Source organism: Carettochelys insculpta, chromosome 10, assembly GCF_033958435.1.
Source record: "Carettochelys insculpta isolate YL-2023 chromosome 10, ASM3395843v1, whole genome shotgun sequence".
In the NCBI taxonomy this organism is placed as follows: Eukaryota; Metazoa; Chordata; order Testudines; family Carettochelyidae; genus Carettochelys; species Carettochelys insculpta.
Window position 1 is genome coordinate 30377280 of NC_134146.1, and position 21868 is coordinate 30399147.

The 21868-nt window shown below is 38.8% G+C and overlaps 1 protein-coding gene across 1 annotated transcript in view; it reads left to right on the forward strand.

The window, feature by feature from the left end:
* The window catches only part of RSRC1 (arginine and serine rich coiled-coil 1), a 344630-nt gene that overhangs the window by 19459 nt on the left and 303303 nt on the right, over window positions 1-21868 (forward strand). The gene's annotated exons all lie outside the window — the stretch shown is intronic.

Sequence of the window (21868 nt, forward strand, 5' to 3'; positions counted from 1 at the left end):
CTAGCTATCTGCTTTTTTAAAAAATGGCCTTTTATTCAAACTGTAGACCAAAGACAATGTCCTAAAGTTAATGCAGTTGTGTTTTCTTTTAAAAGTAAAAAAAAAAAAAAAAAAAAAAAAATTATTTAATAAATGAGTTTTATATAATTTCAAAAGTGGATTTTTGTCAAATTAACATCTAAAACATCATCTTGGAGAACTCAGACTAAAATGCAAATGTAACACGTTTTAGTGAAACCAATCTTTAAGGAAGAAGGAACATTTTAAAAGTAATGTTAGCAAAGATCAAGATTGTATTTTTGAAAACTTCAAATGAAAGAGGAAGTTTTTTTAGTTTGAAAGAGAAATTTACAGAAGGACTTTCTGCAGCATTATACATAGAACCTTATTCTTAGTAATGGACAGTTTTCTTTGAGACTGCTGAATTCTATTTCTGGCTATTTTTCCTTTTCACTGTGTGAAATCGGCTTAGTTTTTAGTGGTTATATCTTTTATTAGCCTTGTGCGTAATAGTTATATCTGGGGACTTTGTCAGGTGTTCTTAGTGTCTAGCTAGCTATGGAGTTTGGGATATTCTAGCCATCAAACTGGTATGCCATTTCACAGTCCCTATAACTTAAATATTCAAATAGACAAATGCATGAGAAGGTAAAGTACAAACTGGCTATGTCCTACACTTCTGTGATCTGTTGAGAGAAGTTACTGTCTGAAGAGATCTGCTCTGTTGACAGAGAGCAGCCAGACTGCCCTGCCTCTCTCTCGGCAGAATGGCCAACTGGAAACCTCAGTAAACAGGGCTGCCCAGTGAATTGGAAGCCCTGTCTGTTGACAGGGAGCCCCCTGGAGCATCTACATGTCATTTTTGTCAAAAAGCTGTTGACCTGGGTGTTTATTCCTTTTCGTGGAGGGGCAGAATGCTGTTGGCACAAGTGCTGAGTTTTTTTGACAGTCTGTCAACAAAATGCATTTTGTGTGTAGACCTGCTCTGTGAATATTGTAAGAAAACAAAAACAACAAAAACCCACCCTCTATTGTACATGTAGCTATTGTGTATTTGGTTGGGTAGATGCAAAGGACAGGTAAATCAGCCTTAGACTAGCCTCATTGTAGTAATCTGAAAATTCGTTACCTGTCCACAGATAGGTGATTGTCTGTGTTCCAGAACCTGGCAAATTGTGGCTTTATGTGAAGTACCTTTGTATTATTGGCTTGTCCTATAATAGCCTTAAATTTTGCTCTTCCTTTCTGTCCCATCCATGGCCCTCTCAAAAAGAGATCATTTACAGTTCATGCAAATTTCTGATGTTTCATTTTCAATTGTGTATGGAGCCAAAATTTCCAGACACTTGTCTTGTGGAAAGCTGTAGCTGTTTTGGTAAAATTTATTGATTGTGACAAATACGTGTTTTCAGGAGTAAAAATCAGAGTTCTTATATATTTTAAAAAAGTGTTCTAAAAGTAGATCCATGTGTTAGTTCTGGAAGTAGAAGGTTTCAAAGAGTATTCAAGTTTTAGGTTTTTTGTTACTTTTTAAAAACAATTTCTTTTATTTAAATGCATAACCTTTAAAAATGTGTATTATCAATGGCAACCAACATCACTGTTAGTCATATCCTGTTGAATTTACTGATCTAAGTCATGTTAATGAATGATAACTATCAGACAGATGAGGCACCTGATTCTGAATTCTTATATAAAGTATTTAAGCAATATTTTGGTTTTTTAATATGCCTGATTAGAAGAATTTTTCCCTAAATGTGGCTAAAGAAACAAGCAGTTCTTTTAACATCAGCATTTCTAGGTGCATCATAACTGTTTTTAGGATAGTTGCTTCTTCAGAACATAACAGACCTAGCATTTTGGTTATATAAGCAGCTTGATTGGTTCTCCAAATGGGCTTTGACAGTAATCAAACAATCACAGTAGAAGCTATTGAACACGCTGGGAATATCTGGGCTTAAATGTTTGCTGAATTTGCTCTAATTTTACAAAAAAACAAGTTTGGAATAAGTAAATGTGAAAAGCATAAGATTAAAATAAAAATATTACAGCGGTGAGGTTTTTAGTGTAATTAAATACTCAGTAATATTGAAATATTATAAGTAAGACTGACACAGTAAATTATTGAGTTTACAGTAGTTAGTCCCTGTGGTACAAAATCTTTATTAAATGTGTGATGTTTACAACAATCCAGTGTTTTACATAATTGTGCAAGCATTGCTGTAGTTCACTTGTAATCACTAATCTCAAGCATCAAAACGAAAAGCAGTCAAGTACCACTTTAAAGACTAGCAAAATAGTTTATTAGGTGAGCTTTCGTGGGACAGACGGGGTCTGTCCCATGAAAGCTCACCTAATAAACTATTTTGCTAGTCTTTAAAGTGCTACTTGACTGCTTTTTGTTTTGGTAGTGTATAGACTAGCACGGCTTACTCTCTGTTACTAATCTCAAGCATGTTTTAAATAAATATATATGAGAAGTACCATAACCTGCAAAAGGAGAAGGGCATTTAGCACATTAAACACTTACAACTAAAGCTCTGTTATGTTCCATGAGGTCATGCTGGCTGCTTCACTCTGATTTTCTAGTATGCATCATGCTGTGATGTTACAGCTCCCATTAAGCTATGGATTAGGCTCATTTCTGGAAGGAGTTACACTTTTAATCTTTCAAGAAAAAATGTACCCTAAATAAAATAGCAAAAAACATATATTGCAACATTTTTCAACAATGTAATTGTCTTGGCCCAGATAGCTGGACTTTACTTTGATGGCATATCATGCGTGCTGGGGATTCTGCAGTGGAAAAAGAACTGGGCAGTCTGATTTCATTGAGTTGTTTGAAATGGATAAAAATAATACTTATAATTCCCTATGCTGCTGTGTACCTATTTTATTAGAAGGTATTCAGCACTTAATTTTTTAATAAGATAGTTACACATCAGCTTTAAACCAGAACCTGCTGGCATTCCTGGCATAAACTTAGGTTTGGGGAAGTATTTTCACTTAGCTTTTTGTTTATTCCTTTTTGTGTACTATATATAATGCAGTGTAGGTCTTTCATGGAATGGACTGTGATCATGAGCAAACTACTACTTACCTGAACAGAACTCCTTTAGCAGTAATAACCAGAGCTTGTGCTCTTGGTGCTTAAAGATTCAGGTTCAGTTCCTAGTAACAGCTTGTGGAGTTTAAATGCATATGTATAGCCACGGGTGTTCTATTATATTATCTTGTTAAGTTGGAGGACTGCAGAATTTGGTCTTCTAACTATACCGTAAATTACTGGATTTTATACTCTGGACTTCCTCTCCATTTCAAAGTTATAACACTTATTGTAAATATTAGCCAAGTTCTATTTCTGTTAAGATGTGCTCAGGTTTGCTAAATGCCAAACAGTCATACAAAATGCTAAAAAAAGGTGTGTGGTAGAATTAGGAAAGACTTTTTTTTTTTTAAAGACATTAGAAACTGGTAACTATATACATACATACAGACACACCAGAGTTTTGCACCTCTTATTACTTCTCAGGTAACTTTTTTTCTTTCCCTGTGGCTTTCTTTTTTTTTTCCCCCCAATGTCTTTCTCTTTCTGTCTCCACTACCTTTCTGCAATTTTTTCTGACTTTTTTATTTTGTAATTCTGTGACAAGTAAATTGCTAGTAGCACCAGACTTCTGTCAAATCTTCCTTATTTATTTGTGAAAATGGTAGCTGTAATGATGTAACATATTTCATACCCCAGTGCTACTTTACCATCTCAAAATCTGTCTAGTGCACCTGAAGTCTAGTGGCTTAGGGATTTGTAGTGCTGACACTGTTGCTGAATAAGATTCCCCTGTTTGTATCTCAGATATCTACTATAGTTCCAAAGCTGACTGTCATTACGTTTTTGTTTGTGAGTGTAATGGGGGTGCAACTCACCACTCTGGTACCTCTTGTTGGCAGTCATGGGAATTAGCTATTCTTGTCAGTGAGCCCACTTTTGGTGGTCCATCACTGCCAGCTCTTCTTGTGTCTTGTGTACAACACTACTACTAATACATCCAGAATGATGTTTGCTTTTTTACAGTAAGTGTTACACTGCTGACTCATATTTAGCTTGTGATCAACTATGACCACCAGATCCCTTTTTGCAGTACTCTTTTTGCAGGCAGTAATTTTCCATTTTGTATGGATGCCCCTAACTGGTTCTTCCTAAGTGGAGTACTTTGCATTTGTTCTTACTGAATTTCATCTTTCTTACTTCAGACCATTTCTCCAGTTTGTTCCAATCATTTTGAATTTTAATCCCATCTTCCAAAGCACTTGCAATTTGTGCTAGCTTGGTATCATCTGCAAACTTTATAAGTGTACTCTTTCGGCCATTGTTTAAATGATTAATGAAAATATTGAGCAGAACTGCATCCAAAATTTATTTCTTCAGGGCCTCACTTAATATGCCCTTTCAGTTTTATTGTGAGTCACTGATAACTCCAGGAACAGTTTTCTAACCAGTTATGTATCTTCCCTCCTCCCCGCTTACAGTAGCTCCATCTAGGTTGTATTCCTTAGTTTATGAAAAGAACATGTGAAAGTGTATCATAAATCTTACTAAAGTCAAGATATACCACATCTGCTGCTTTTCCCCCCCTTCCACAAAGCTTGTTACCCTGCCCAAGAAAGCTATTAGGTTGGTTTGACATGATTTGTTATTGACAAATCTGTGCTCATTTATACTTATCACCTAATTATATGCTCCATTATCTTTACTGGTATTGAAGTTGGGCTGACTAGTCCAGTTCCCCAAGTTGTCTTTGTTTCCCTTTTTTATAGAATGGCACAATATTTGCCCTTTTCCAGCCATTTGAAATCTCTTTCCTCTTCTGTGACTTTGTGAAGATAATTGCTAATGAATCAGATGCTTTGTAAGTCAACTTCTTGATTATTTGTATTTCATGAGGTGCTGGTGACTCGAACGTATCTAATTTGTCTTCAAGGATGGGCATAAGTAACCAGCACAGCAATTGAAAAGATTTTGGAAAATTATTTTAACTAAGAGCTGGACAGGACTTGAATTGGGGTGGTATGCTCCTATACACTGTACTGTTACCTCTGTGCATCCAGTGACATCTTGCTGTACTTCCTTCCTCTAGTGTCCATTGTGAATGGCCACCACTCCTGAGTTACTGCAGGTCATGAGACAGTAGTGGGGGCTAGAGTGCGGCCTGTCAGTGTAGAAGAGAGTGTCATCTAGTGGCGATTGTGGCCAGTGTTCCCTCTAATTTTTTCCATCCATGGGTGGAATAAATTAAGTTATGTACATTGAGGCATGTGTGGATGTGTGCCACCAATAGAAACACATGCTGCTGGCTATGGAACGCTGTGGGCCCTGTGCTAATCAGCTGGGTAGCATGTGACTCTCTCCTGGGTGGCAGCGTAAGAATTCAGCTGGCAGGAAACACTGATTGCTGCTGCTCTTGGTCAGGGTTCAATACTGCAGCTCTTCTTCTACATTCTATGTTGATAGCTCCTTGGGAGTCAAGGGAGGGGATTTGACTCCAGGGCTCTTCTTTGCTGCTTTGCTTCCTTCCCCTGTTGTCTACCTTTTCCCTCAATTTCTCTTCTTATTCATCTGAGAAATTGAGAAGGTAAAGAGCGATGAGATGGAGAGGGTTAAGGAAAGGTCAGTAAAGGAAATATATGATGGTGGGAATAGGTCATCAGTAACATTGTGGGTGGAGGTGAGCAGAGCCAGAGTGAATATCACTAGCTCTGTGTGTGTGTGTTTCTATTTGATTCTAAAACTGGAGTGAAGACAATGATTTCTGAGGTGCACTCAAGTCAGACAAGGACATGAAATATAAGAGATAAGAGTATGCCTTATTTCCTAGTAAAGGATATGACAGAAGTTACAGTTGAACTTGAGGAAAGGCAGTTTGGGATCAGAGTTAAATTCAAGAAAAGTAATGGAGTATCAGATAAAAGGAAAAAGTAAAAAATGCAAGAGGACCTTACTATGTTGAACATTACTTAAAAATGGCAGATTTACCAAAGACAAATGGGATCCTGGCTAAACACTCTACAGGAAGGACCTAGTAGGCCAAGAGGACTGTATGGCAATAATGTATATAAGAAACAGATTTGACTCTAAAGAGGCAGGACTGAACATAGCCACTGCTGGTAAGGGAATGGTTATTAGAAAGAAGTGAACACTTCAAACTTTTTAACCACCGAAGTGCTATTTGTCCTTTAGTAGCAGCCATTGCAGAGGGTAAGTCAGTTTTACACACTCCATATTGTGAAGTATGGACCTGTTCAGTAATCCAAATTGGCTCTGGAACCAAAACTACTGATGTTGGCCTTCTGGAAAATAGGAGAAGAACGTATTTTCTGCATAGTACAGAAAACCTTTTTATGTATGAAACAAAACAAAAAACTTAGTTCGACCAGAAATGTATTCAAAATACTCTTAATGATACACATTCTGCGTTTTCACACAGTACATGGTCAGTATGTGTAACTCATCGTCACAAGACACAAGGAAAATAATACTGAATACTCTAATAGCAGTAAACTACCACTACATGTATTATCTTTTGGTGTATTTTTCCAGTGGCTGAAGAAATTAAACTGAAAATGTACTCAAGGCATACATACAGTAGATTACGAATGTGTTCTCTAGTGTGGTCTATTTTTATGTTATTCATCAAATGATAAAACTGAGCAAAATAAGAGGCCTAATGATCCCCTAGAGTAAGTGTTGCACTATCCAAGTTAGGCACAATCTCTGTTAATATTGGTATTTAAACTAGACAAAGATTTGAACTTGGGTTTCCTCAGTGGTAGACATGGCTTTTCAAATGGTTCAAAAATATAATATTTGATCAGTAAATTGATAGCATCTTTCATCTTTTCATTCATATAATACTCTAAACCCCTTCAGCTATTTCAAGTTGCTATTAAAATCCTTCATATAAAAGGCAACTAAATGAACAAATATGACACAAGCAGCACAGCTACATTAGGACATTTAAATTTACACCACCAATTATGAAAGGTAGTGTATTGACTAACACAAGGGCTGCAATATATTTAGTCATTGACAGCTACAGCTTGTGATGTGGCAAGGAAAGCACAAGCTTCCCTCAACAACTGCGTCTCATCCTCCTGCCTATGTGCCTCAACTTTGATCTGGAGCAATCCCATTAAGGGTGAGCAATTGTAATGTTTTTATTTAAAAATGGACTGAGACCACAAAACTCATTTCATGTTGGCGAATAAAGAGCCATTAACTGTGTTTCAATTCCTGCTTACCTGGCCTGGATTTGAAACAGTGATATAGAGGCTGTATGTAAGATGTATCTCACTAGCTCATTATCGGTCTTTTTCTCTTTCCGGCCACGTTAGAGTACTTTGTGCTTTCAAATTAATGAGCATGTCAGTGAAAGCAGGGCCAATCTAACTTTTTTTTTAATTTTTCTAATGAGAGTTTTGTAAGGGTTAATAATAAATGATGTACAGAGATTTGAACATATAAAACACTCAAAGTATTAAATATTTTTTTTTAAAATTATAACATTAAATCCAATGCTTGTAACGTTTAATGTTTTGAGTAGGTATTATATTTTTGTGACCTAAATGTATTTTGTTCCTTTTATCAGAATATAAGGAAATATGTGTGTATTACAATTACTTATTTTACGTCGGATGCATCTTAAGAGTCAAGAAGTAAGGCTGCCAAGGAATGATATAAATTTAAAATTGTCCTACAGCGAGATAGTATAATGCAAATATGAATTAATAAGATCACAAACTGAATTTCAGCAAAACAACCAAGATTTACATTAAATTAGGAAATGTAAAACTGATTTAGTTTGTTTTACTGAGCATTTGCTTAATAACATTTCGCCTTCTTGCAATCTTTTTAAAGATAATAATACGGCTGTGAAAGGGAGGCACATCCTCAGTAGAGAAATTGAAAGCAACAGCTCACTTTCTGAAACCACACATATAGTGATAGAAATATTTCAGCTCGACAAAATTTAATAAATCATCCCATTTCCTAATTTGATCATATTAGATGCTGATGTGGAAGAAGCATTTCAAATACCATCTCCTCATTAATATACATCAGTCTGGGGAATAGAATGGAATACTTATGCAGAGATGTCACAGTTACTGTTTCTTAGTTTACTAAGTGGAACAGGTTGATGTGATACTGGGTGCTATTTGTCAATGTCTTGTTAAAATGGTTTGGGTCGAGTTATGGAGTCCAGAAAGACGGCGGCTGATAAATCAAAAGTGGATTGAGTGGACAGGAGGCAGTGATTGATACTGTGACAGGATATGAAGAAAGGAATCTTGATACAAGCATGCATGATATTGAATATGAGAAGGAAAATGGCCCTGGAGTATGGATATTATTCAGGGGAATGAGAATAATAATATAAGCTTGAAATTATTGCTGGGTGAATATTAGGCTAGTTCTTTCTGGACTATTATGCTTTCCTAAGGTGGAGAACTAAAAAATGTATAATTTTTATGTGCATAGACTATTTGTCGAGTTAATTAATTTTTTCCATATTAATTGAAAATAACTGCTTTTCTCAAACATCAGATCTCCTAATGTAAATGTTTGAATTCAAGGAAAACAAAGGACACTAAATCTTATTCCTTGATTTCATGCAATCTGATGGTTATAGAATACTGTACAGTAACTGTGTTTAAATCTGTGAGTGTTTTTATTGTCTGCCAATCATTTTTGGATTCTACTGTTACCTGAAATTGAAAGCTGCTGTCATGATATATTTTTGAACTCAGTTCAGTTTTTTTAGGTACTTTGACAATTATAGATCTATATACCTAATTTATGAGACCTATTATAGAAGAGACTTTCTAAAATGGATCAAGGTTGGTAATGTTGGTGTTTCTGGATTATCAATGAAAATATTTTCTTCCCATGACTTCTATGTGATGATTGTACTTTTTAATTATATTATTTCCTCTTTTAATTTATTTAACGTTGAAACTTTTGTGCATGCAGTGGGAAGAAGGGTACTTTCTGCAGATAATTTCAGAAATTTTTCCTTCATTTTTAGGTTAAAAACAAGATGAATGTTGATTGAACTTTTAGTTGTCCTGGCATTGTAAACTAGAATTAATTCATGTTGGACCCTGATAATTTGTCAGAATTCTTTTATTTTAGAATGTTCACATCCTGGAAGGATGTGGTCTCCTAATTATGTAAAGTAGTACAATGTGAATAAAGTCAAGGAATGAAAAATTCTAAATTGTGAGGAACTCTGCACACTCAGTGGACTGGCTGTTCCAGTGTGCAACGGCCTAATCTGTAAAATGCATTGCCAGAATTATGAGTCACATAATATAGGATGCTACTTCTGGAATTACATGATGTTTCTCTTTCCTTTTAAGAACCATGTTTGAAAATGGTCTACTGCTTCAAACACAAGAGTAGAGCTTGATCTTGCTCCAATTGAAGCCAATGGAAGTCTTGCCTTTGAATGAGCAAGATCAAGCCTATCTTTTCTCTCAAAAATTTAATATTAGCCAATCTAAGTAGTATTTCCCTTCTACATTTTGTCCTTTCATACTCAGTGTGTAATAGTACGGCACTTTATTATACAGTAGACCCTCGCTTTGCATGGACTCAACTTACACATTTTCATATTAACGTGAGTTGAATCCAGAGGAACCCTTCTTTATTGTACTGTCTCTTTGCTTACCCTCAGACTGCTGGCTCAAGGGCCGTGTAGGAAGCAGCTCTGGCCTTGCGGTTGCCTGGCACAGCAATAGTGGGGGCTGAGAGGGGCAGGCATGGCTGGAGCTGCCCAGGGCCAAGCCACACCACGGTTGGAACTGCCCGGGGCCAAGCCACACCACAGCTGGAGTCGCCCAGGACCCCAGAGCTGTGGCTGGAGCTGCCCTCGCTGGAGAAGCACCTGGACCAAGCTGTTCTGCACCATGGCTGGGGGGCAGCAGGGGCGCCATGGCTGCTCTGCATGACTGGCAGCTGGAACAAGATGTGCCCTGCCCTGCCCTTTCCTGGTCCCTGCCCACCTGCAGTGGGAGCCAGAGCTGCGGGCTGGAACAGAGGCTCCAGTCACCCACTTCTCCCAGGCAGGGAAATTACAGGGACCTTTCCCCCCAGTTTAAGTGAAATTTGATTTACGTGGAGGTTGCCCAGGATGCAACCTGTACGTAAATTGAGGGTTTACTGTAGATCTTAGACTTCTTATTTTGAAAAATAAAATTCCTTTCAGGATTCCATTGCTTATAATTGTTTATGCACAAATGCTTATGCCTATTTTTTAAAGCACATTAGTTGCTTTTCCTTAACTAAAGATTCTGAACCATTAGCTAAGTTAAGTGTGATACGACTAACAGAAAATACGAATGATCAATTTTGAAAATCACAGTATTGGCAACGAGCATGAGCAAACTCTACTGATACTGTGTTTGCTTTTTTTTTTTTTTTTTTTTGTGTTATAGTATTCCTTTTTTATCTTATGACTATCTGGGTTGTTTTGTGTGTATTTGCAATGGAAGTGTAGTTGTGTGTGTTTGAAGGTTTTAGTGGCATGAATTGGGGCTTATTGCATTAATGAGAACATTGAAACAGCAAGGCAGTCATCCCAAATCCTTGCTGTAAAGACCTACCACACTGTTATGTATTTTAGTCATGCTGCATACATTTAACATAAAGAGCACTAGTTGAGATGTGTTTTAAAGAATTTAATTTTTTTGACAGTTATTTTATGTCTTGTAAAACTACACTGCTTGGATATACCACAAGTGCAAAAGAACGAACTTTGGTGGTAACTGAAGAACTGTCATACTGAAGCCGACCAATTTTTGGTCTTGATAATTGGAAAAATGGGTCTTGAATTTAAATTGATGTAAAACAACTATTTCTTCTCATATATGAAACTTAAATATACTACTGATCTAGTAACAGAGAGGAAGCCGTGCTAGTCTATACACTATCAAAACAAAAAGCAGTCAAGTAGCACTTTAAAGATGAGCAAAATAGTTTATTAGGTGAGCTTTCGTGGGACAGACCCACTTCTTCAGACCATAGCCAGACCAGAACAGACTCAATATTTAAGGCACAGAAAACCAAAAACAGTAAGCAAGGAGGACAAATCAGAAAAAGATAATCAAGGTGAGCAAATCAGAGAGTGGAGGGGTGCAGGGGAAAGGTCAAGAATTAGATTGAGCCAAGTATACAGATGAGCCCCTATAGTGACTCAGAAAGTTCCCATCATGATTTAAACCATGTGTTAATGTGCCAAATTTGAATATAAAAGCCAGCTCGGCTGTTTCTCTTTCCAAAACCGTGCGATAATTCCTTTTCAGTAACACACGTACCTTTAGGTCATTGACAGAATGCCCCATTCCATTAAAATGTTGACTAACTGGTTTGTGGATCTGGAGTGTTTTGATGTCTGTTTTGTGCCCATTGACCCTTTGTCTAAGGGAGTTAGAAATCTGTCCAATATACAAAGCATCTGGGCACTGTTGGCACATGATGGCATATATGATGTTAGTAGAGGAGCATGAGAAAGTGCCCGTGATTCTGAGAGTAACCTGGTTAGGTCCAGTGATGGTATTTCCAGAGAAGAGATGTGGACAAAGGTGGCAGTGGGCTTTGTTGCAGGGAAAGGTTCCAGGACTGGTGTTCCTGGGGTATAGACTGTGGCTGTTAGTGAGGATCCTCATGAAGTTGGGAGGTTGTCTGTAGGAGAGAACAGGCATGTCACCCAGGACCTTCTGGAGTGTGGCATCCTGATTAAGGATAGGTTGTAGGTCTTTAATACCTACAATATACCATAATTTTAATAGCCACATTGGTATCCTGCTACTTGTAATTTAATTAAATTTACAAATGAGCAACAATAATCCTGCAGCTCAGAAGTATGCATGTGTATGTATGCATCATGCTTGAGATTGTTTTTTGTAAGGATTTGAAGAAGGAGAGGGGGTATTACCTATGTGGTCTAGGTACAGAAACATTTTTTTTAAAATGGGAATTATTGTGGGAGAAGAGGTTAAATTGGGAGCAGTAAGAGGGTTGAAGGAGTTTGAGGCTGGTATTAAACTCAGAGCAGAAGGCTGATGCAGAAAGAGACAATGGTGGATAATAGAGAGCAGAATCATGAAGGATCTGAAAGGTAGGGACAAGGAGCTTGAATGTGATGCTGTGGAACGTGAAGAGCCAGTGGGGAGATTAAAAGGGAGGGTTTGACTCATATGATGTGGTCAGAGTAATAGGCAAAGATTACTTAGTGAAAGGTTTTTTTGTTTTTTTTTGTGAGGGAGGAAAGAAAATTCATGAAAGTGATGTTGTGGTTATGGCCAGAACAGAGGCATAAGCAAGATAACCACATGACACATTGTACATGTTCACTGCTTTTACAAGACAGTGATACCTTTTGTACAAAGTATACCCTGTTGAAGTATCATATGAAAACTCATAATCCATTGAATATTATTGTTACGGTTAAATAGGTGTATTAACATTCTATGTACAGTAGAATCTTATAATCTTATAACACAGCCGTAACATGCTTCAAGTTTAAGAAATGTTGGCCCAAACCAGTTATTCAGGTAGGATGACCAACTGGGTCACCCCCCCCCCCCCCCCCGGCAGGTGTCAGCTTAATCAGATGAACTTTTATGGTCTTTCTCCTAAGTAAGCAGCTATTCTTTGGCAGGTAGAAGTGCGTGCGCAAGAACTTTATGTATTGAGAATGGAGTTGCTGGGAGTTCCCGTGTAAACAGTGTGCCTGAGTACCAGCTAGAGGTGGTAGTCAGTGAAGGGAGTATGTTTATAGGTGAGAAACAGAGGCTTCCAAATTACCTCCCTCCCCTCATCTCTACTAGTGGCAGGTACAACACTTAAAAGACAAAGGAAGTGTCACAGAAATGGGAGCAGGATCCTGGCTGGGAAGCTTTAGATTTAGTAGAGGCTGCTGTAATCATATGATGAGGTAAAACCCATGCCATGAATCCATTTAACTTGCCAAGTTCTTTGCAACCAATTCTGACATCATGCTGCATTTCTTGTCTTTGCAATTTTTTTCTGTTAATGAACTTGTGCTTTTTTGTTTTTATCTAAACCAGTGTATGTTTAGATTGCAATGTAAGGAGCCTCCACTTGAGGTACTAAGGTCTGTGCATACTGTTTTCTGTTGAAGAAATGATTGGCTTTCTTGTATTGTCTAGGAGGGTGCTGAGCAGCGTAAGATGCACATTTCTAGGGGAAGAATTGGGAGTGTCAGTTTGCTGGTGTTTCCCTGTATGTAGGTCATGAGTAACTGGCCAGAGCACTTGTGTCATTCAGTTGGGAGGCTGTGTGTGAGCAGGACCAGGAGTGTGTTTTGTTTTCACGGCAAAGCAGTATAAAAAGCTTGAAGATTTAAGGGGACACAGCTGTTCAACAGTCAGATGGTATCCTGCGTAACGTCACAAACTAATGACAAAAACATGAGAATCTTAACTATGGAGTCAGAAAGAAAAAAAGGTGGAACTTGGGAATGTGTGGTGGAAGAAAGCCAGATTTTTAACATGATCTGTATATGTGGGTCTGCAGTGAGGGGCTCAGATATAGTGGAAGCCCAGATTGTGTCACAGAATTGAAGGTAGTGGAGTGGTGTCAAAAGTGACAGGGTAGTGGGATACATAGGGAGAGCGGGAGAGGAAATATAATTAGCATGGTCAAAACTGATATAAAGATATATGATGGAGGAAGATGGAGAGATTGATGTGAGATTGATTTGAAAGAGACATATCTGGACTAAAAAGACAGGATTGTGGGTATTCAGCAAAGCAGTTTGACCTGATGAGCTGTGTTCCCTCATTTTTTCCATCCGTGAGCGGACTAAATTTTCTTATGTGCACCACAGCATGAGTGGATGTGCACCACCAGTAGAAACACATGCTGCTATCTATGGGTGGCTGTCAGTGCTCTTCTAATTAGTTGCGTAGTACCTGAATCTCTCCTTGGTGGGCATGCAACCGGTCATCTTACAGGGAACACTGATTATGAAAGTGGAGGAGCTCCTCCAAGGATAAGTGGATGGATGGAAGAGTATTCCAAGAAAGCATGGGTGGAAGTTGAAGTGGACGAGTCAGTATGAAGGGAGAGGGAGGGACCATGACTAGATAACTGTGAAAGAGGTGCGTGGTTTGCTACAGTTCTTATCAGACTTCTCACTAAGTGCTTCTTTAACACCATTGCCACAGGAAATGAATCTGAGAATTTTCCACAGAGAATGTGATAAAACTCTTACGTAAGATCAAGTGGCATTGCTTTCCTTAAATATTTCTTAGAATGCTTTTCCCCCCACCCCTTTGCTGTTCAACCTGCATTAACTGTGGGATTTGTGCTTTTAAAATCGTGTTTTACACAAATTCTTTTAAAACTCTGCTTGCTATGCAGTTTAAAACTATCACGTGTAGTTAGCTATGCAGAGCCACACAATAAGGGACCTCAAGTAAAGTCTTTATGGAGGTGGGGGCTTGAATGGTGAAACGTAAGATTACAAAGTTTAGTTAGGTATTTAAAAACATGTGTTTAAGTAAAGAACTTGAGAACTTCTTACATTCCACTTCAAATACAGAAAGGGCAGGGGAGAAGCTGACAGTATTCATCTTATTGAACTTCTTCATGTAGCCTTATATCCTTCATAGATGGTAAGGTCAGATGTTTTATTCTGGTTCCATCAATAAACCAACAACATGTAAGATTTCTCTTTTGGACTTGGCAATTGCATTAGAGGTTATATTACTAATAGTCTCTTTCTTCAAAAAAAAATTCTTACTAGCTATCATCTAATCTCTCAGAGGACATAAAAAGTTTGTCTACATGAATGCAGTGAAAAAATAAAGAGATGAAGCAAAAGCTTACACAATATCCTTGAGCAATAATACACCAACGAGAATATTACCAAGTTCTAATTGGCCACTTTGGGAAATTAAACTTCATAAGGCAAAGCTAAGGGCTCTTAAGTTATCAATAAGGCCAGATAGCTGCTAGTGACAGCTGCTTTGATGCCTTCCATTGATATAAAAAGCTAAAAAATCATATGACTGCATAAGTGCTGTTTGCTTACTGCTGAGTAGTGCTAAGTAATGATTCTAATTATGTCTTTTTATTTTGTTAGCACTCCAGGTGCAAAATTTAAAAAAGGAGATTTAAGTATAAATTGAAGCGCAGAGGCCTGATGCAGGTTTCCCCTTTTTGTCTTCTCTGTCTGATGGTCTGCCTGCACCACAGATCCCTACTACAAGCTTCCTTCTGCACCCAACCTCCATCCCAGACCTGCACCTCCTCCATAGAGAAGTGCAGCCCCTGACCACTTACCAAAATCTTGGAGTGCTCCCCCATAACTCCTGCCATAGGTGATGAAAGTAACAGAGAGGTAGCTGTGTTAGTCTGTACTCCAACAAAACAAAGCAACAGAAATGTAGAACTTTAAAAACTAACAAAATGATTTATTCGGTGATGAGCTTTGGTGGGACAGACCCACTTCTTCAGATCCTCACATCATCAGATGACAGTTTGGTATTTGTGCTGAAAGCAAAGCTACATTCCCTTCTTAAAAAAATAGAAGGAAGCAGTTTCACACAAATGGTATTAATATATTTTTCAAAAGAGGTACATTTAGCTCTTCAGAGGACGAGTGAATTTAAAAAAATGTTAGTAAAATATTTGCTAACTTCTGCTTAGGTAACACTTCAAACTATTTTCTCAAATTTCCTAATGGCTTCCTCTCACCTTACCTTTGTACACACAAAGTAATAACAGGCCATCTGTGAAATTTTACAGTTAAAAACAGTTGTTCTCCTTATTTAGGATGACCTAATTAATTTTTCTAAGTTTATCTGATGGGACTGCTTAGCTCTTTGAGGCTTTTAATGTCAAGAGCTGCCACCCTGCCTCATTCGTTCTCTAGCTGTGCTTTGCATGTGCTCCTGGTGAGCTAGGGAGGCAGGTTGGAGAGCCAAAAGTAAGTTGTGGACTTTGGCAGAGAGAGAAACTGTGGTGGCCATGAAAGAGAAATGGGAAGTAGAGGCAGGCAGACTTGGCTGGGCATGATGGATGAGAGAGAGTGTGTGTGTGTGTGTGTGTGTGTGTGTTGTGGGGGCATGGCTGATACAGAGGAAGGATTTAATTGGCAAGACCCTTGGGGTGGGCTTCTATTGAGAAGCTGCATTGGTTAAATGGGGAGCTGAGGAAACCTTTCATGTTCTGATGCTTTAGTGCAGGGGCAGTTAGCTTTCTCACATCCCATGCTGCTTGCAAAGGTCTCTCCTACCCATAGCTTTTACCTTCTCTTGTGCCTTTGTATCCCTGCTTAAGTCTGGTTTTCTCCACCCCAAAAACATTGATTCCCTGAGGCCTTACTAGCCTGTAAGCCAGCCCACAGTGCTGCTAATGCAGTTGGGTATGGGAGATGAGTAGGGATGTGGAGAGAGAACTTGAATAAGAATTTGTGGGTTAGTATGCTTGTGGTGAGGCCTGTATTCATATAAGAGCACATTATACTGATGGCCAGTAGTGGAGATGCTGAGCTTCGTTCTTTGGTACGGAGATATCATTGAATGAATGTGGCTTCCACAGTGCTACTCTATTTGTGAGCTAAGAGTTGAGACAGCACCAACAAAGGAGCCTTTTAAATACTCATGAATCTGTAGTGAGACACATGATTTTCTTCCCACTAGCTCAAGCTGTACAGACTCTCTTGAAATCACAAACTATATGTGTAATATCCTCTTACTTACAGCCCTCACTACCCTTCCTTTGGTTCTGCTGATAAGCCATAGCATCAGTATTGTGGAGAGTCAAGAGGATGAGAAGTCTTGTCGCAGGCAGGAGTTAGTAGGGTTATATGGAACGTATTATGGTAGGGGAGGAGGTTGAGCTGTAATAGCAGGGACAGAGGAGAGACAAGACGGACTGGGGGGACAATCAAATCTGTATTTTAGGGGGGGTGTGTGTGTGTGTGTGTACACTAATGCGAAAAGTTTGAGGAATGAACAGGAAGAACGCATAATGCTAGTAGATAAACATAAATAGGACATTGGGATCATAGAAATGTGGTGGGGAAGGATAATCAGGAAAATGTGGGGGAGCTGAGATGGACATAGGAGACAGACTTGTTGACAGTCTCTGGGTGAAGGTAAATGGAGTATAGAACAAGGATAATATCGTAGTAGGGGACGACTGCAGACCACATGACCAGGAGGAAGAAGTGGATGAGTTCTTTTTGTTTTTTGAACCACTAACACAATAATCCAAAGCACAGGACTTAGTGTAGATGGAAGACTTCAACTATCCAGACATCTGTTGGGGAAAAATTAACACTGCATGGCACAGATTACCCAGCAACGTATTTGAGACAAATTTTTGTTTCAGAAGGTGGAGAAAGCAATGAGGGGAGAGTCTGTTCTAGATTTAATTTTGATGAATAGGAAGGAAATAGTTGAGAATTTGAAAGTGGAAGGCAGCTTGCTTGAAAGTGATCATGAAATGATATAGAATTCAGGATTCTAAGGAATGGTAGGAGGAAGAAAAACAAAATAAAGACAATGGATTTTAAGAAAGTAGACTTAAGCAAACTCAGGGAGCTGGTAGGTAAGTCTAAGAGGAAAAATGATTGAAGTCAGATGGCAATTTTTCAAAGACACATTATCAAGGGCAGAACAGCAAACTACTCCATTACTTAGGAAAGATAGGAAGTATGGCAAGAGGCTGCCCTGGCTTAAACAGAAGATCATGAATGCTTGAAAATTGAAAAAGGAGTCCAACAAAAAGTTGAAACTAGGTCAAATTAGAAAGGATGAATATAAACAAATAGCACAAATATGTAATACTAAAATTAGAAAGGCCAAGGCACAAAATGACCTCAGACTAGCTAGAGACAGAAAGGGAAACAAGAAAACATTCTACAAATGTATTAGAAGCAAGACAAAGACAAAGGACAGGCCATGCTCCTTACTCAGCAAAGATGAACAAACAATAATAGAAAATGTAGAAATAGCCGAGGTGCTTACTGGCTTTTTTTGGCTTTCACCAAGAAGGTTGGTTGCAAAGGGACTCCTAACATAATGAATTTCAGTGAAAATGGATAGTTTTAGAAGCTAAAATAGCAAAAGAACAAGTTAAAATTACCAGAAGTGGGACATCTTCAAGTCACCATGGAGTGATGAAGTGTATCCTACAATGCTCATGGAACTGACTGAGGAAGTAACCAAATCAGTGTTTCTCAAATGGTGTTCTGTGAGAAAATTCCATTACTCCTCTGCAGCTCCCTGCCCTGCTGCCTCTGAAACAATAGAACTAAATTTAATTGTTTTAATGGCAGGCAGGATGTCGGAAGGGAGTGGTCTGGCTGTTAAACCAACTGAATTTAGTTCCATTATTTCAGCAGTGGCAGGGAGCCACAGAGAGCCCCTCACTTGTCACCCTACCCACAGGCCACACCCCTCTGGTGGGCGTGGCTCGTTTCACCCCTGCCAGCGGACCACCATCATGCCAGCCTTCCTTCTGCTGGGTGCATGTAGCTGCCTGGCATAGGCTCCCCACCCAGTGCCACAGATAGGTTAGTCCTGGGGGCCAGTTTGGGGCTGAGGTGGGTTAATTTTGGGGGTGGGGTAAGAGTTTGGGGCTGAGATGGGTTAAGCCTAGGGATGGTGGGGGTCGGTTTGAGGCTGAGAGGGGTTAAGCCTGGGGGTGGGGGGTAAAGCTTAGGGATGGGGGGCAGATTTGGGGTCTGAGGGGGGAGTAAACCCTGGAGATGGGGGTGGGTTTGGAGGCTGAGGGGAATAGAACTTGGGGATGGGGTTCTGCAAAATTCTTAGGAGTTTAAAAGATTTCCATGGCCAAATAAAATTGGGAAATACTGATCCAAACCATTAGTGATTATCTTTGAAAAGTCATGGAATATTGGAGAGAGGCCAGGAGACTCAAGAAGGGCAAATATAGTGCCTATCTATAAAAAGGAAAAAAGGACAACCTAGGCCTTGTCTACAGTAAGATCCCATGTTGATCTACCCTATGGCACTTCAGCTATGCAAATAGCATAGTTGAAATAGACATATTGTGGCATCTTCCATATTGTAAGGTGGGTGGGGGCTGCTTTGTCAGTTTTTACTGCAATTTTTTTGACCTCTGTACTATATAGCTGTAGAGTCTGTACTGGAAATGCTAGTGATCTGAAGAAGTGGGTCTGTCCCATGAAAGCTCATCACCTAATTAAAGACTAACAAAATGATTTAAGTGCTACATGACTGCTGTTTTGTTTTGTTAGAATACAGACTAAAACAGCTACCTCTCTTGTTACTATGCAGCAAGAGGTTTAGGTAGGTAGGAAAAAATTCCTAACGGTCAGGCTATTTAAGCACTGCAATAGATTGCCTAGGGAGGTTTTGGAATCTACATCATTTTCTAAGAGCCCTTTAGACAAACACCTGGCAGGGATGGTGTAGATGGTGTTTGATCTTGCCATATGGGCAGAGGGCTGAACTTGATAACTTGATGACCTCCTGAGTTTCCTTCCAGTTCTAGTATTATTCTATAATTGCAGTGCATCAAATGTCTTCTACCAGCCTGTTAGCAGACAGCTTAAGCTTAATAATATATTGTAGTATCATTCTCTGTGCATGTGGGTTTACAAATTGACTAATTATTAAATGTTGGTATGATAAAGCTCACTAATGCACATGAATGATAGGGAGATCACAACATTTGCTCATTTTCAGTCAAAGTGGAACAAGCACAATTTGGATGATACGTTACCAAATATATTTGCTAATTTTGATGATTGTAGTTCACTTTTGATTATTTTTATATTAGTTAATATTTGCAGCATATGTGTGTAATAGCTTTCTTTTAAAGTAAACATAACTCTCTCAACCTCGTCGAATACAAAGGTGGCATAGTTACTCGCTTGGGAGTCAGGTGGTGCCTAAGTTAGGGGTTTCTGTTAGTCTTTATTTCAGCCCTTTTGGGTGTTGTATTTTGATCTCGTCTTTAATGATCAGTTCCTTCTTTTTCCTACAGAACCTCCACTTCATTAAGTTTAATGATAGACACCAGACTGCTTAGCTTCATCATCAGTTTTCTCTGAATAGTTCCCATTCATCAACTTTGTGCTGTTTTTGTTTGGTTATGTGATAGGTGATTACATCCGGCTGTGTGATTTATAGAGTGGTTCTAAATACCTTAGCTTTTTTATATAGCTTTTTGGGATAAACTCACTCTTTCCATGCAAAGGGAGAGTTGTCATGTTAGTGCCATTAGGACGAGAATCGGAATCTGTTGGCATAGAGTGGTATTCAGATTGTCGGCTGCAGAGCAAATCTTCTGAAGCTGCCACTCTACTTTATAAACAGCCAGGCTATGTCTACACTAGCCCCTGCCTTTTGAAAGGGAGATGCTAATGAGACACTTCAGGATATGCTAATGAGGCACTGCTGTGGCTGCCTTGGCAATTTAAAAGTGCCACTTTTGAATCGTGGGACACCCTTGTTTGGTTTTAGGAATAAGGGGTTTTTGAAGACTAGGGGGCTTCTTTCAAAAGGTTGCCATCTGCACGGGTGGGGTGCGATTCAAAAGCGGTAGTTTTGAATGCTGCAGCTGCCATTATGCTAATTCATGTCAGCACCTCATTAGCATATCCCAAAGTGTCTCATTAGAATCCCCCTTTCGAAAGGTGGGGGCTAGTGTAGACATAGCCCGACTGTTGCATTGCACTTCCAAATGAGCTGGTATGGACCTCAGTTCTTCCATAAGCATCACCTGTTTAGGGCTGGAGCATTGCCCTCTTCTGTACTACATAGGGAGAACAGTATACTGCTCTTTGACTATTCTGGCTATGCTGTTTCTCCATGTGGCCCCAAGTGCAAGGCATAAGTAGCTATAAAAGGCTGTTTAAATACAGTATGAATAAATCATACCTCTGGTTCTGGGCAGTCAGCCACCAATGTTTGTTTAGATTAAGCCTTTTTTATTTTACACCAAAGGCCTGGACTGACATTTAGATTTAACTATGGATAAGGGGGCAAGGGTGAATGATTTTGTGGACACTCTTTACTGAAACACTGAAAGACAGCTTTCAAATGGGGAAACCACATCTTTCGGCTAGAAGGGAATTTTCTGCTCTATTCTGTAGGTAATATTGCCATACTTGGTAGAAGAAGAATTGTGCCTTTCTAGCAATGCTTTTTGAAGTATCTCTAGATATATTAATTTCCGTAACCTTATTTCATGATTTCCTTCTGTAATTTGCAAATCTGCTTTTATTTAACACAACCTGTCTTCAGTCTAGGGTGTTGTTAATTAGATAGTCACTGTCTGGCATAATCAGAATCTGACCTCTGACTTGAGGGAATACAGACTCAGAAGTAACACCTTGAATGGTCTTGAGTGAAGAGATTATGCTTTTTTGCTCCTTTTCTTTCAGATGTCGTGGACTAGAATGGACATGAGGAATGCTGACTGACTTGAAAAGTATTTTGTATAATGATAGTTTAAATAATGTATATTATCTAACAAGCCGTGGAACGAATAGTGTATTGAACAATCCAAAATGGGAAACTTTTAAAGACAGCTGTTTTTGTGTGGCATCACCTGTGGCATCATACTGAATATCACAGGCTTGATAATGTAAAGAATTTTCTGGATCTGTACTTTCTCCTTCAATAGAGAATAAACTGTTCTAATAAATGTGTGGCAATGTAAAGACTTAATTGGAGTCAGTATGCTGCATCCCTTAATTGCATAACAATGCATAGGTACAGCTGGAGCAGAGTTCTGATTTTCTTGCTCCAATTAAAGGGCAGGCCTCTTAAAGTTGAATTA